Source organism: Nomascus leucogenys, unplaced genomic scaffold (assembly GCF_006542625.1).
Source record: "Nomascus leucogenys isolate Asia unplaced genomic scaffold, Asia_NLE_v1 Super-Scaffold_258, whole genome shotgun sequence".
NCBI classification, from domain to species: Eukaryota; Metazoa; Chordata; class Mammalia; order Primates; family Hylobatidae; genus Nomascus; species Nomascus leucogenys.
The window spans coordinates 2,239,553-2,252,692 of NW_022095769.1; positions in this window are offsets into that span (position 1 = coordinate 2,239,553).

Sequence of the window (13,140 nt, forward strand, 5' to 3'; positions counted from 1 at the left end):
CAGGCTGGTCTTAAACTCTTGACCTGATCTTCCTGCCTCAGCCTCCCAAAGTGTTGGGATTACAGGCGTGAGCCACCATGCCTGGCCAAGGGTTTTGTTTTGTTTTTTTGAGATGGAGTTTTGCTCTTGTTACCCAGGCTGGAGTGCAATGGTGCAATCTTGGCTCACCGCAACCTCCGCCTCCCGAGTTCAAGTGATTCTCCTACCTCAGTTTCCCGGTTTACAGGCATGCACCACCACACCTGGCTAATTTTGTATTTTTAGTAGAGACAGAGTTTCTCCACGTTGGGTCAGGTTGGTCTCAAACTCCTGACCTCAGGTTATCTGCCCATCTAGTCCTCCCAAAGTGCTGGGATTACAGGTGTGAGCCACCGCACCCGGCCAGGTTTTTGTTTTTTTTTTTAACTTACTTCTTGTGTTTACTGTCTGCGTCCTCCATAGAATGTAAGAGCCCCGTCAATTTGGTTTACTGATATATCCCTGATTTAGTTTTTTTTTTTTCTTTTTCTTTCTTTTCTTCTTTTTTTTTTTTTTTTTTTTTTTTTTTTTGACAGTTTTGCTCTTGTCGCCCAGGCTGGAGTGCAGTGGTGTGATCTCCACCTCCTGGGTTCAAGTGATTCTCCTGCCTCAGCCTCCTGGGTAGCCTGCCACCATACCCAGTTAAATTTTGTATTTTCAGTAAAGACGAGGTTTCACCATGTTGGCCAGGCTGGTCTCAACCTCCTGACCTCAGGTGATCCACTCGCCTCGGCCTCCCAAAGTGCTGGGATTACAGGTGTGAGCCACTGTGCCCGGCCTGCCCTCCTAATTTTTAAAAATTTTTTTACAGAGATGGAGGGTCTCACTATGTTGCCAAAGCTGGTCTCAAGCTCCTGGGCTTAAGTGATCCTCTAGCCTCAGTCTCTCAAAGTGCTGGGATTTGGGAACTCACAGGCATGAGCCACCACACCTGGCTAGTTTTCTATTTCTGTGTAACAAATTACCCTCATAACTTAGCAGGCTACAACACTAAGCATTTATTGTCTCCCAGTTTCTGCAAGCAGGGTCCTCATGAGGTTGCAGTCATCTCAACGCCTGACCAGGGCTGGAGGGTTGACCTGGCTGTGTCCAGGCTCACACGTTCACCTGACCAGGGCTGGAGCCTGACCAGGCTGTGTCCAGGGTCACTCATGTGGTGCTTGGCAGGCCCAAGTTCCTCACTGGCTATTGGCAGGGGCTTTGGCTCCTTCCCATGTGGGCCTGTCTATAGGGCTGCTTACACCGTGGCAGCTTGTTTCCCCCAGAGCAGGCAAGCAAAGAAGAGGGAGGGCAAGGGAGTGAGACAGCATCCAAGGCAGGAGCCGCAGTCTCTCATAACCTAATGTTGGAAGTAATGGTCCTTTGTTTCCGGGTCCTGCTGGCAGGGGACTACCCAAGGGTGCAGACATCAGGAGGTGGGCAACATCAGGCCATCTTGGAAGCTGGTCACCACAGTCTCCAACACATACCTGGCACATAGAAGATTCTCAAGAAATATTGCCAGGCACGGTGGCTCACACCTGTAATCCCAGCACTTTGGGAGGCCGAGGCAGGTGGATCACTTGGGGTCAGAAGTTTGAGACCAGCCTGGCCAACATGGTGAAACCCCATCTCTACTAAAAATACAAAAAATTAGCCAGGCATGGTGGCAGGCACCTGTAATCCTAGCTACTCGGGTGGCTGAGGCAGGAGAATCATTTGGACCCGGGAGGCAGAGGTTGCAGTGAGCGGAGATCATGCCATTGCACTCCAGCCTGGGCGACAGAGCAAGACTGTCTCAAAAACAAAACAAAACAAAACAAAAACAAAAACAAGAAATAGCGGTAGAATGAAAGAATGAAGACAGGAACGATTTTGGCACAGTGAATAGTCGGGTCCATCCCTGAAGGATCTTAAACACATTCAGGTTTCTTCACACCCCCCACTGACCTCCACAATGCTCTCTTATTATTCACTTCCATCTCTTCCCAGCCATGTGGCTGGGGCAAGTTCCAAACCTCACAGGCCTGTTGTGGGGATTAAAAGACATGAGGGGGCTGGGCGTGATGGCTCAGGACTGTAATCCCAGCACTTTAAGAGGCCGAGGCAGGCACATCACCTGAGGTCAGGAGTTCAAGACCAGTCTGACCAACATGGTGAAACCCCGTCTCCACTAAAAATACAAAAATAGCCGGGCATGGTGGCGCGTGCCTGTAATTGCCAGCTACTTGAGAGGCTGAGGTGGGAGAATAGCTTGAACCTGGGAAGTGGAGATTGCAGTGAGCTGAGATTGTGCCATTGCACTCCAGCCTGGGCAACAAGAGCAAAACTCCATCTCAAAAAAAAATGTATGTATAAAAGACACAAGAGCCCAGGCTTGGTGGTTCACACAGGTAATCCCAGCACTTTGGGAGGCCAAGACAGGTGAATTACTTGAGGCCAGGAGTTAGAGACCAGCCTGGCTAACATGGGGAAACCCGTCTCTACTAAAAATTCAAAAAAAAGTAGCTGGGCATGGTGGCGCTCACCTGTAGTCCTAGCTACTCAGAGGCTGAAATGGGAGAATTGCTTCAACCCAGGAGGCAGAGTTTGCAGTGAGCCACCATCGCACCACTGCACTCCAACCTGGGCGACAGAGCGAGACTCTGTCTCAAAAGAAAAACAAACAAAAAGCACACGAAACATTTAGAAACTTGAGAGCAAGTGAGTACTAGTATGGACACTTTTAATTTTAAAAAAAAGAAATAGAAAAAATAAGACATGAAGGTGTAAGGATCACAGGATCTGACACACAGAAGCCTTCAATATGTAGCCATCACGGGCCAGACACAGTGGCTCATGCCTGTAATCCGAGCACTTTGGGAGGCCAAGGCAGGCAGATCACTTGAGGTCAGGAGTTCAAAACCAGCCTGGCCAAAATGGTGAAACCTCGTCTCTACTAAAAATACAAAAACTAGCCAGGCATGGTGGGATGCACCTATAGTCCCAGCTACTCAGAAAGCTGAGACAAGAGAATCCCTTGACCCAGAAGGGAGGTTGCAGTGAGCCGAGATCATGCCACTGCACTCCAGCCTGGGTAACACAGCAAGACTCCGGCTCAAAAAAAAAAAAAAAAAATATATATATATATATATGTAGCCATCATGGGCAGTGCTATGTGTCACTAACACCACAGAGAAAGGGAAAGATCAAGGGATTGAAAGCACCTTTGCAAAATTATGACTGAAACAGTAAAAGAGATCTAACTTACTCAACTCTACCTTGCTCCTTTTTTTTTTTTTTTCTTGCGATGGAGTTTCGCTCTTATTTTGTCCAGATTGGAGCGCAACGGTGCGATCTCGGCTAATTTTGTATTTTTAGTAGCGATGGGGTTTCTCCATGTTGGTCAGGCTGGTCTCGAACTCCCCATCTCAGGTGATCCACCCGCCTCGGCCTCCCAAAGTGCTGGGATTACAGGCATGAGCCACTGCGCCCGACCAACTCCATCTTGCTTCTAACCTCCAAGCTGTCCTTGTTCATTCCTGGGAATAGACTGAACTAACTTTGGGAGAAACTCAGTTTATAGTTTATAGTTGAAAACAAAGATGATAACAGCCCTTTCCCAAAGCAGACCTCCTTCTTGCTGGGGGACTAGATTGCCTTTGTAGGACTAACAATAGCCACAAGATTAGAAATTATGGTTTAGGAGTCATGCCGCTGGAGGCTACAAAGTTCTGACCCTCCCTAAACTGCTCCTAAGATCAGTGCTTGAGATACTTTGCAGACCCTGCACTTGATGGATCAGCTGGCACCACCCAGGTCGATAAACGGGCTCATCTGATCTTGTGGCCCCCATCGGGGAACTGACTAAGAGCAAGAAGACAGCTTCGACTGCCTATGATTTCATCCCTGAACAATCAGCACTCCTGGCTCACTGGCTTCCCCACTCCCCGTCCCCCCAAAAGTTGTCCTTAAAAACTCTGCTTCCCAAATGCTCAAGGAGACTGATTTGAGTAATAATGAAACTCCGGTCTCCCACATAACTGTCTCTGTGTGAATTACTCTTTCTTTATTGCAAGTTCCATTTTGAGGAATCGGCTCTGTCTAGGCAATGGGTAAGGTGAACCCATTAGACGGTTACAGGATCTCCCTGGATTCAGGAGCAGTTGTGGATCTGGGGGTGTTGGAGTCAGTGTGTGTGCGTGTGCGTGCATGTGTGTGTGTGTGTGTGCATTTCTATGTGTTTGATCTTCTGAGAGGAGCTGTTACAGGTCAGCAGTGCCGTGGATGGGTCATGAGGTGCAGACACTCAGGTTATCACTTGGGCCAGAGATGGTCTCATGCTGGGGCCTCAGTCACCCAAACAGGCAGGAGATACTGATGAGTACATGGGCTGCCATCTGTTTACACTGCATAGCATTCGTTATACCAGCAGTTCTTAACCTTTTTGCAATGAAGGGAGGTCAGGGGACAGGGTGTCATGGAACCCTCTGAAAGTTTGCAAGTTCAATGCTCTGCCAAGCAATTAAAAAAGAAAAAAAAGAAAGTTTGCAAGAAAAATGCACATATGTACATGAACACTAAAATATATATACAATCAGCTGGGCGTGGTGGCTCATGCCTGTAATCCCAGCACTTTGGGAGGCCTAGGCGGGTGGATCAAGAGGTCAGGAGTTCAAGACCAGCCTGGCCAAGTTGGTAAAACCCGTCTCTACTAAAAATACAAAAATTAGCTGGGCTACTTTTTACAGGCAGGTGCCTGTAATCCCAGCTACTCGGGAGGCTGAAGCAGAAGAATTGCTTGAAACCAGCAGGCAGAGGTTGCAGTGAGCAGAGACTGTGCCACTGCACTCCAGCCGGGGCGATAGAGTGAGACTCCGTCTCAAAAATAATCATAATAATAAAATATAGATATAATAATATAAATATAATATATAAAATAACATAAATATAATATAAATGTAATAATATAATAAAACATAATAAAATAAAAAATAATAAAACAAACAAATATATATATTTTACAGTTTATATTCATACATATAGTTTATATAAATATAGTATATATATTTTATACCTTGAGGTCAGGAGTTCGAGACAAGCCTGGCCAACATGGCAAAACCCCGTCTCTACTAAAAAATATATGTACATATATATGAGTATATATATATATATAATATATATATATAATCATTTCAGGCCATTTCCAGACCTTAGATTCAAAATGCCAAATTGAGACTTTGGCCTCCTTGAAGGCAATGACTGGAGCTTATCTCTCCTAAACAAATTAGTGAATGAGTGAATGAATGAATGAATGAATGAAAAAAAGAATCAAACAACTGCCAAAAAGCCCAGAATCTGAGAATCTTTGCTGGTTGGCACATCCCCTTCAGAAAACCAACTGGCTTCACAAGACTTCAAGTGTTGCCTTAGCCACCTTCCTAACTGTATGACCTTGGACTTGTCACCTCATCTCCCTCAGTCTCATTTTCCTTATCAGAAAAATAGTGTGAATGACAAAGGGTGTTTTGTGGGCTACACAACCCATTAAAAACATAAAGGTCTCCACTGGGAGCGGCGGCTCATGCTTATAATCCCAGCACTTTGGGAGGCTGAGGTGGGCAGATCAGTTGAGATCAGGAGTTCGAGACCAGCTATGGCCAACATGGTGAAACCCTGTCTCTACTAAAGATTAAAAAAAAAAATATATAGCCAGGTGTGGTGTCACGCACCTGTAGTCCCAGCTACTTAGGAGGCTGAGGCAGGAGAATAGCTTGAGCCCAGCAGGCAGAAGTTGCAGCGAGCGGAGATCGTGCCACTATACTCCAGCCTGGGCGACAGAGCAACACTCCATCTTAAAAAAAAAAAAAAAATCCAAAAAAAAAGGTCTCTTAATTTGGAAGAAGCTTCTGAAGTTAGGCAGAAGGAATTGAGTGATCAGATCAACCAGTCCTCTGGCCTCTAGCCCCGTCAACACAGACCTGCCTTAGGGCTGGGAAGATTGCTGGTGGGGGAGCTTGCTCCAGGGAAGGAATGGAAATGCTGGAGGCTAAGCCTGTCATTTGTTAGCATATTCATAGTCAGATGGCCAAATTAGGACACAATCAAGGTTGGGCCAGCTTGCTTTGGTCTGGTTCCAGGTCTAAGACAACAGCCTATACAAGTTGACTAGATTGAGAATCCTACAGACATTCAAGCAACAAGTATTTATCTGTGCAGCTACTATGGGCCAAGGCCTGTGCTAGGCACTGGGGATTCTACGGGAACAAAGCTACTGCGATCCCTGTCCTCTCAAAGCTGACAGGAGGAAGACATTAATTAATCACCCAGGAGAAGTGTAAAGGTGCTGTGGAGCTGTGTAATGTGGGAGCTCCTGATCTTGGGGTGGGGAGGGACGGGGAGAGCAGGACAAGCTTCCTTGTAGCTCAGCCCTGAGCTCAGTGAGGAGCCATGGATGGGTTGGGAAGTACCCTGGGCAGAGGCTATGGCAAGTGCAAAGGGCCTGTGGTTTTCTTTTGAAACTAGGAAAGAGACTGGGCATGGTGGCTCACACCTTTAATCCCAGCACTTTGGGAGGCTGAGGCGGGTGGATCACTTGAGGTCAGGAGTTTGAGACCCACCTGGCCAACATGATAAAACCCTGTCTCTACTAAAAATACAGAAATTAGCCGGGCGTAGTCATGGGCACCTGTAATCCCAGCTACTCGAGAGGCTGAGGCAGGAGAATCGCTTGAACCTAGGAGGCGGAGGTTGCAGTGAGCCAGGATCGCACCACTGCACTCCAGCCTGGGCAATAGAGCAAGACTCAGTCTCAAAAAAAAAAATAAATAAAATTGGAAAGAAGGCGTGTGTGGTTAAAGGGCAGAGTGAGGGGTACTGGGACACAGACATGGTTAGAGAATTAACACGAGGCAGGCAGAGACCAAGTTACCTTGTTCTCTTTAATGTGACATTTGCGAAGACAGAAGAAATCAGAGAGGTAGATTTCAAGTCTCTGAATAGTTGTTACACAGAAGGGCCGGGCGCGGTGGCTCATGCTTGTAATCCCAGCACTTTGGGAGGCCGAGGCGGGCGGATCACGAGGTCAGGAGATCGAGACCACGGTGAAACCCTGTCTCTACTAAAAATACAAAAAAATTTAGCCGGGCGTGGTGGCGGGCGCCTGTAGTCCCAGCTACTCGGAGAGGCTGAGGCAGGAGAATAGCGTGAACCCGAGAGGCAGAGCTTGCAGTGAGCGGAGATCGCGCCACTGCACTCCAGCCTGGGTGACAGAGCGAGACTCCGTCTCAAAAAAAAAAACCAAAAAAACAAAAAACAAAACAAAAAAAAAAGTTGTTACACAGAAGGAGGCTGTCTCAGAAACGAAATGAGGGGAACTCCTCCAGCAAGTGGGACTGGAGTCAGATAGGAAGGACTTTCCAGCAGAGAGAGGTGTCTGTGGGACTGCTTTCTCTCCTTCACCTGTTGTGGGTATCTGTTGGGTGACAGAAAGTGGGTTCGTTTGTTTTTTCACTCACTTCTCTGTCCTGTTCCCCCTGCCATGTTCCTCCCATTATTGCTGCTAAGTGAGGAGGACAGTGGACACCTCTGTCAGGGTGAGTCTGTTGTAGGGAGAGGGGCCTGGGACTGGGGAAGGCAGGGAAGGAGGGATGTAGATGGGGTATCATCTCTAAGCTGCCAAGGGCAGGTGGAGGGGTGAGAGGAGGGAACCGCCCACAGCAACCAATAACAAGAAGTGGATGGGACAATCCAGGTGCGGTGGCTCACACCTGTAATCCCAGCACTTTGGGAGGCCGAGGTGGTGGAACACTTGAGGTCAGGAGTTCAAGACAAGCCTGGCCAACATGGCAAAACCCTGTCTCTACTAAAAATAAAAAAATTAGCTAGGCGTGGTGGCAGGTGCCTGTAATCCCAGCTACTCAGAAGGCTGAGGCAGGAGAATCACTTGAACCCAGGAGCCAAGATTGCACCACTGCACTCCAGCCTGAGGGACAAGAGCGAGACTCCATCTCAAAAAAAAAGAAAAAAGAAAAAAAGATCTAAGCCTTGATCTCTATCATTGCCAGAATCTTCCCAGGATGGGGTGGGGTGGGGTAGCCCACTTAGAGCAATTAAAGGTCAATTCAAAACTCAGGTTTAGCAGGCTAGCCAGAGCCACAGGGTGATATGTGAGCCAGTTACTAGACTTTGGAGGACCAATTCACAGCCCAGGATTGGAAAATAAAACTAAGCCTTACTCTAGGGGGAAGTGGGTGGGAGGCAGATTTGGGGAATGCCCGAGTGCCACAGGGAAAGCAGACAGGTTTCTGCGAGTTTGAGTGAACTCAAGGACTCAGGCCAGAATATTTCAAAAGTGTTTATTACCGAGCCGTCCTTGGGCTGGGGACCCAGGTGACCAGGCAGGCTGCTGCCTGTGCAAAGAAGGGAGCAGAGATGTTTCTGCCCCCAGCTCCTCCTGTACTTCCTGAGAGCCCTCTAGCCCCTGTCCCTGCTCTAGCCTTGCCCTTTGGACCTCTTCCCGGGCTCTGAGGAGAGGGAACGCTGGGGCTAGCTCTGGTTTGGAAATGAGGGTTCTTGGAGGCAGTTTCGCTTCTACTATGCTGTGGAGCAGGGGGAGCCAACCAAGACTCCCTCTCTAGTCTCTTTAAATAACAGAAGATCCTGAAAACCAGTCAGATCTTGACAAGCTTCTGCCCAAGTAGGGAGATAAGGTCCAAAGGGGAGCAACTTGTCTGTGGTTCGGTGCGGTGGCTCAGGCCTGTAATCCCAGCACTTTGGGAGGCCGAGTCAGGCGGATCACCTGAGTTCAGGGGTTCAAGACCGGCCTGGCCAACACGGTGAAACCTCGTCTCTACTAAAATATATATATATATACAAAAATTAGCTGGGTGTGGTGGTGCACCCCTGTAATCCCAGCTACTCAGGCAGCTGAGACATGAGAATGGCTTGAACCTGGGAGGCGGAGGTTGCAGTGAGCCAGGATCACGCCACTGCACCCCAGCCTGGGTGACAGAGTGAGACTCTGTCTAAATAAATAAATAAAACAAAGAAGAGCAACTTGTTTCAAGTCACACAAGTTCAAACTCAGCTACCCTGATTGCAAGTCAGACGTTCTCTAAGCCAAAACTCAAGGAATTCTCAACCTTAGTAGGTCAAAAGGTGCGATCCCTAAAGAAAATACTTAATTTAAGAACACAAGCCTTTCTCCTCCTTCCTTTCCCCTAGGGCATCACCTTGCCTAGCAGGAGGCAGGAACACTTTCTCTAGAGCAAGTCTTGTGATGTTTTGCTTAAGAATGCAGTTTCTTAGCTGAATGCCTGGGTTCAAGTCTGGCTTCAGCCACCTCTTGGCTCTGTGACCTTGGGCAAGTTACATACATCCTGTTCCTCCTGTTTCTCATCTGTAAAATGGGAGAATGAGTAGATTACAGGGCTGATGTGAGAATGAAGTAAGTGGAGCCTCTTAGTGCTGAGCATGTGCAGTATATGCTTTTCGTTGTCTTGGAAGGGAACTGTGAAGCCAAGAAAGGGGTCTAGTCAGCCCTGGTCACTAACCCCCAGCACAAGGCTTTAGTCGCAGAATGCCCTGCAGCACATCTTGCAGAATTGCCAGCACCAGGACACCCTTGGTGGCCTCTTCCTCCTGAGCCCACCTTCATCAGTCCTCAGATCACTGAGGGCCCTGTCCTTTTGCTTCTGGGGGGCAGATAGAGCAATGCAGACCTGCACCATCCAGCCTGACCACCACTTGCTACACAGAGCCTTTGGGCAAGACGCTTTCTTTGTTTTTGTTTGTTTGTTTTTGTCTTTCAGCTTTTATTTTAGATTCCAGGGATACACATGCAGATTATAAAGGTATACACGGAGCCGAGATCACCCCACTGCACTCCAGCCTGGGAACAGAGCGAGACTCCATCTCAAAAACAACAACAACAACAAAAAACAACAACACAAAGCTATATTGTGTTATGCTGAGGTCTGGAGTATGACTAAACCTGTCACTCAGGAAGTGAGCACACAGTAGCTAATATGTGGGTTTTCAACCTTGGCCCCTCCTCCCCGCTCCCCACAAGGTGCTTTCTTAATATCCCAGAGCTTCTGCTTTTTTCATGTGTGAAAATGGGAATGCTGGCCAAGTGCGGTGGTGACTCACGCCTGTAATCCCAGCACTTTGGGAGGCCGAGGCAGGCAAATCACGAGGTCAGGAGACTGAGACCATCCTGGCTAACACGGTGAAACCCCGTCTCTACTAAAAATAGAAAAAATTAGCCGGGCATGGTGGCGGGCGCCTGTAGTCCCAGCTACTTTGGAGGCTGAGGCAGGAGAATGGCGTGAACCCAGGAGGCGAAGCTTGCAGTGAGCCGAGATCGGGCCACTGCACTCCAGCCTGGGTGACCAAGTGAGACTCCATCTCAAAAAAAAAAAAAGAAAAAGAAAATGGGAATGCTGCGCTTAAACCCCATTTCCAGGGTGGTGGGGGATCATGTGCCTGGCACCTAGTCGATTCCCAAAACTCGTTCATCCTTCCCAGGTGGAGTGTGCAGGTTGAACTCATGCCCATCTGCCCCTCCCTCTCACCTTTGCATCTCCCACCACCAGGAAGGAGGCCAACTGGAGAGCACGAGGCCACATTCTTGGACTCTTGGCCTCTTTGGCTCTAACACTGAAACCCTGGGCTAGTGACACACCCTCTTTGTGAAGACTAGGTGGATTGAGTTGTCCCTGGCAGCCTGAGTCAGGGTTCACTAGGAACTCAAGTGAGCCCTATTGAAACCACCTTTGCAAAAATCATAACTGAGAAAATTATGATAGTAAAAGATATCAGACCTAACTGACCCCACCTTGTTTCCAACCTCTAAACTGTCCCTGTTCATTCCTAAGCGTAGGCCGAACTAGCTTTGGAAAGAAGTTTAGTGTATAGTTTATAAAATAGCCCTTCCCAAAAGGCTAAACTGTTCTGGTAAAACTAATGAAAGGCCACCAGCCACCAAGTCAAGATGAAAGGGGCTGGAATTCTAAATATTACCAGCCATTATTCTGGAGGTTATAAGATTTGCAACTTCCCTAAATTACTCTTGAAGGTAACATCACTATTGTGAACCCAAGATCGGCCTTTTGAGATGTCTTTTCAGGTTTTTGCATTTCTAACAACCAGAGGGCCCCGCCTGGACCTGCCAACCAGTTCTGTGGCCCCCACTGAGGAACTGACTCAGCAGAAGAGAACAGCTTCCACTCCCTATGATTTCATCCCTGAGCCAACCAATCAGCACTCCCGATTCACTGGCCCCTACCCACCAAATTATCCTTAAAAACTCGGATCCCCGAGTTTTCGGGGAGACAGATTTGAGTAATAATAAAAAAGTTTTGAGGGAGACTGATTTGAGTAATAATAAAACTCCAGTCTCCAGCACAGCTGGCTCTGCATGAACTACTCTTTCTCTATTACAATTACCCTGTCTTGATAAATCGGCTATCCTAGGTAGCAGACAAGGCGAACCCCTTGGGTGGTTACACTGTCACCTAAGATGACTCCTGTTCACAAGCTCTCTGCCAGGTTGGCTGACTTGAGTCCTAAGGTGAAACTCACATGAGGAGAAGAGGATCTACAGCCCATGTGCTGAGCAGAGGTCTTAACCGAATGGGGGATGGGTTTCCCATTCCCTTTCTATCCCCATGTTTAAGTACATGACTGATCATCCAACTCACTGGTACAAGGAAAAGGGAAAGTAAAGAAAGCTGAAAGAGAGGTAGGATTGTGTCCTGATGCTTTTGGCATTTAGGAGTTTTTTTGTTTTTTTTTCCCCCTGAGACGGAGTCTTGCTCTGTTGCCCAGACTGGAGTGCAGTGGCATGATCTCTGCTCACTGCAACCTCCGCCTCCCAGGTTCAAGCAATTCTCCTGCCTCAGCCTCCCAAATAGCTGGGATTATAGGTGCATGACACCACGCCCAGCTAATTTTTGTATTTTTAGTAGAGACGAGGCTTCACCATGTTGGCCAGGCTGGTCTTGAACTCCTGACCTTGAGATCCGCCCACCTTGGCCTCCCAAAGTGCTGGGATTACAGGCGTGAGCCACCACGCCCAGCTGGCTTTTAGGATTTTCTACAGCTTTTTCACAAAGGCAGTTTGTAGGTAGCACCCATGAGCTTTGGCACTCCCACCACCTGGCTGAAGGCAGAACTCCGCAGTAAAAACTTGAAGCCACCAGTGGCCAAAGGAAGTTATCTGCCTACCCTCCCTAACCCCATCAGTGAATTAGGAAACCAGGTTGAAACTGCTGCTAATTGCCTCAGAAGGTTAGAATTTGAATCAGTTGCCTCCAGGGCATTTGTGTGACCTTGAACAAGTCCTTTTATCTCTGAGTCTCAATTTCTTTATAAAATAGGGATGGATAAACTGGGCGCAGTGGCTCACGCCTGTAATCCCAGCACTTTGGGAGGCCGAGGTGGGTGGATCACCTGAGACTGGGAGTTTGAGACCACCCTGACCAACATGTACTAAAAATACAAAATTAACCGGGTGTGGCACATGCCTGTAATCCCAGCTATTCCGGAGGCCAAGGCAGGAGAATTGTTTGAACCCAGGAGGTAGAGGTTGTGGTGAGCCGCAGATCACGCCATTGCACTCCAGCCTGGGCAACAAGAGCGAAACTCCGTCTCAAAAAAAACGGGGGGGGGGGGCGGGGATGGATAGGCTGGGCACAGTGGCTCACACCTGTAATCCCAACATCCCAACATTTTGGTAGGCCAAGGAGTGTTGATCACCTGAGGTCGGGAGTTCAAGGCCAGCCTGGCCAACATGGAAAAACCCCATCTCTACTAAAAACACAAAAATTAGCTGGGCATGGGGGCAGGTGCCCGTAATCCCAGCTACTTGGGAGGCTGAGGTAGGAGAATCACTTGAACCCAAGAGGCGGAGGTTGCAGTGAGCCGAGATCACGCCACTGCACTCCAGCCTGGGAGACACAGCGAGACTCTGTCTCAAAAATAAATAAAATAAAATAACATGGGGATAACACTGGAACAATCTGTTATTGTGAAGACAAAGTGAAGGAACACAAATGGAGCACTAACCTAGAGCTAAACACAGCAGGGGACTTGTTTCATTCAATATCTTTTTTTTTTTTTTTGAGATGGAGTGTTGCTCTGTTGTCCGGGCTGGAGTGC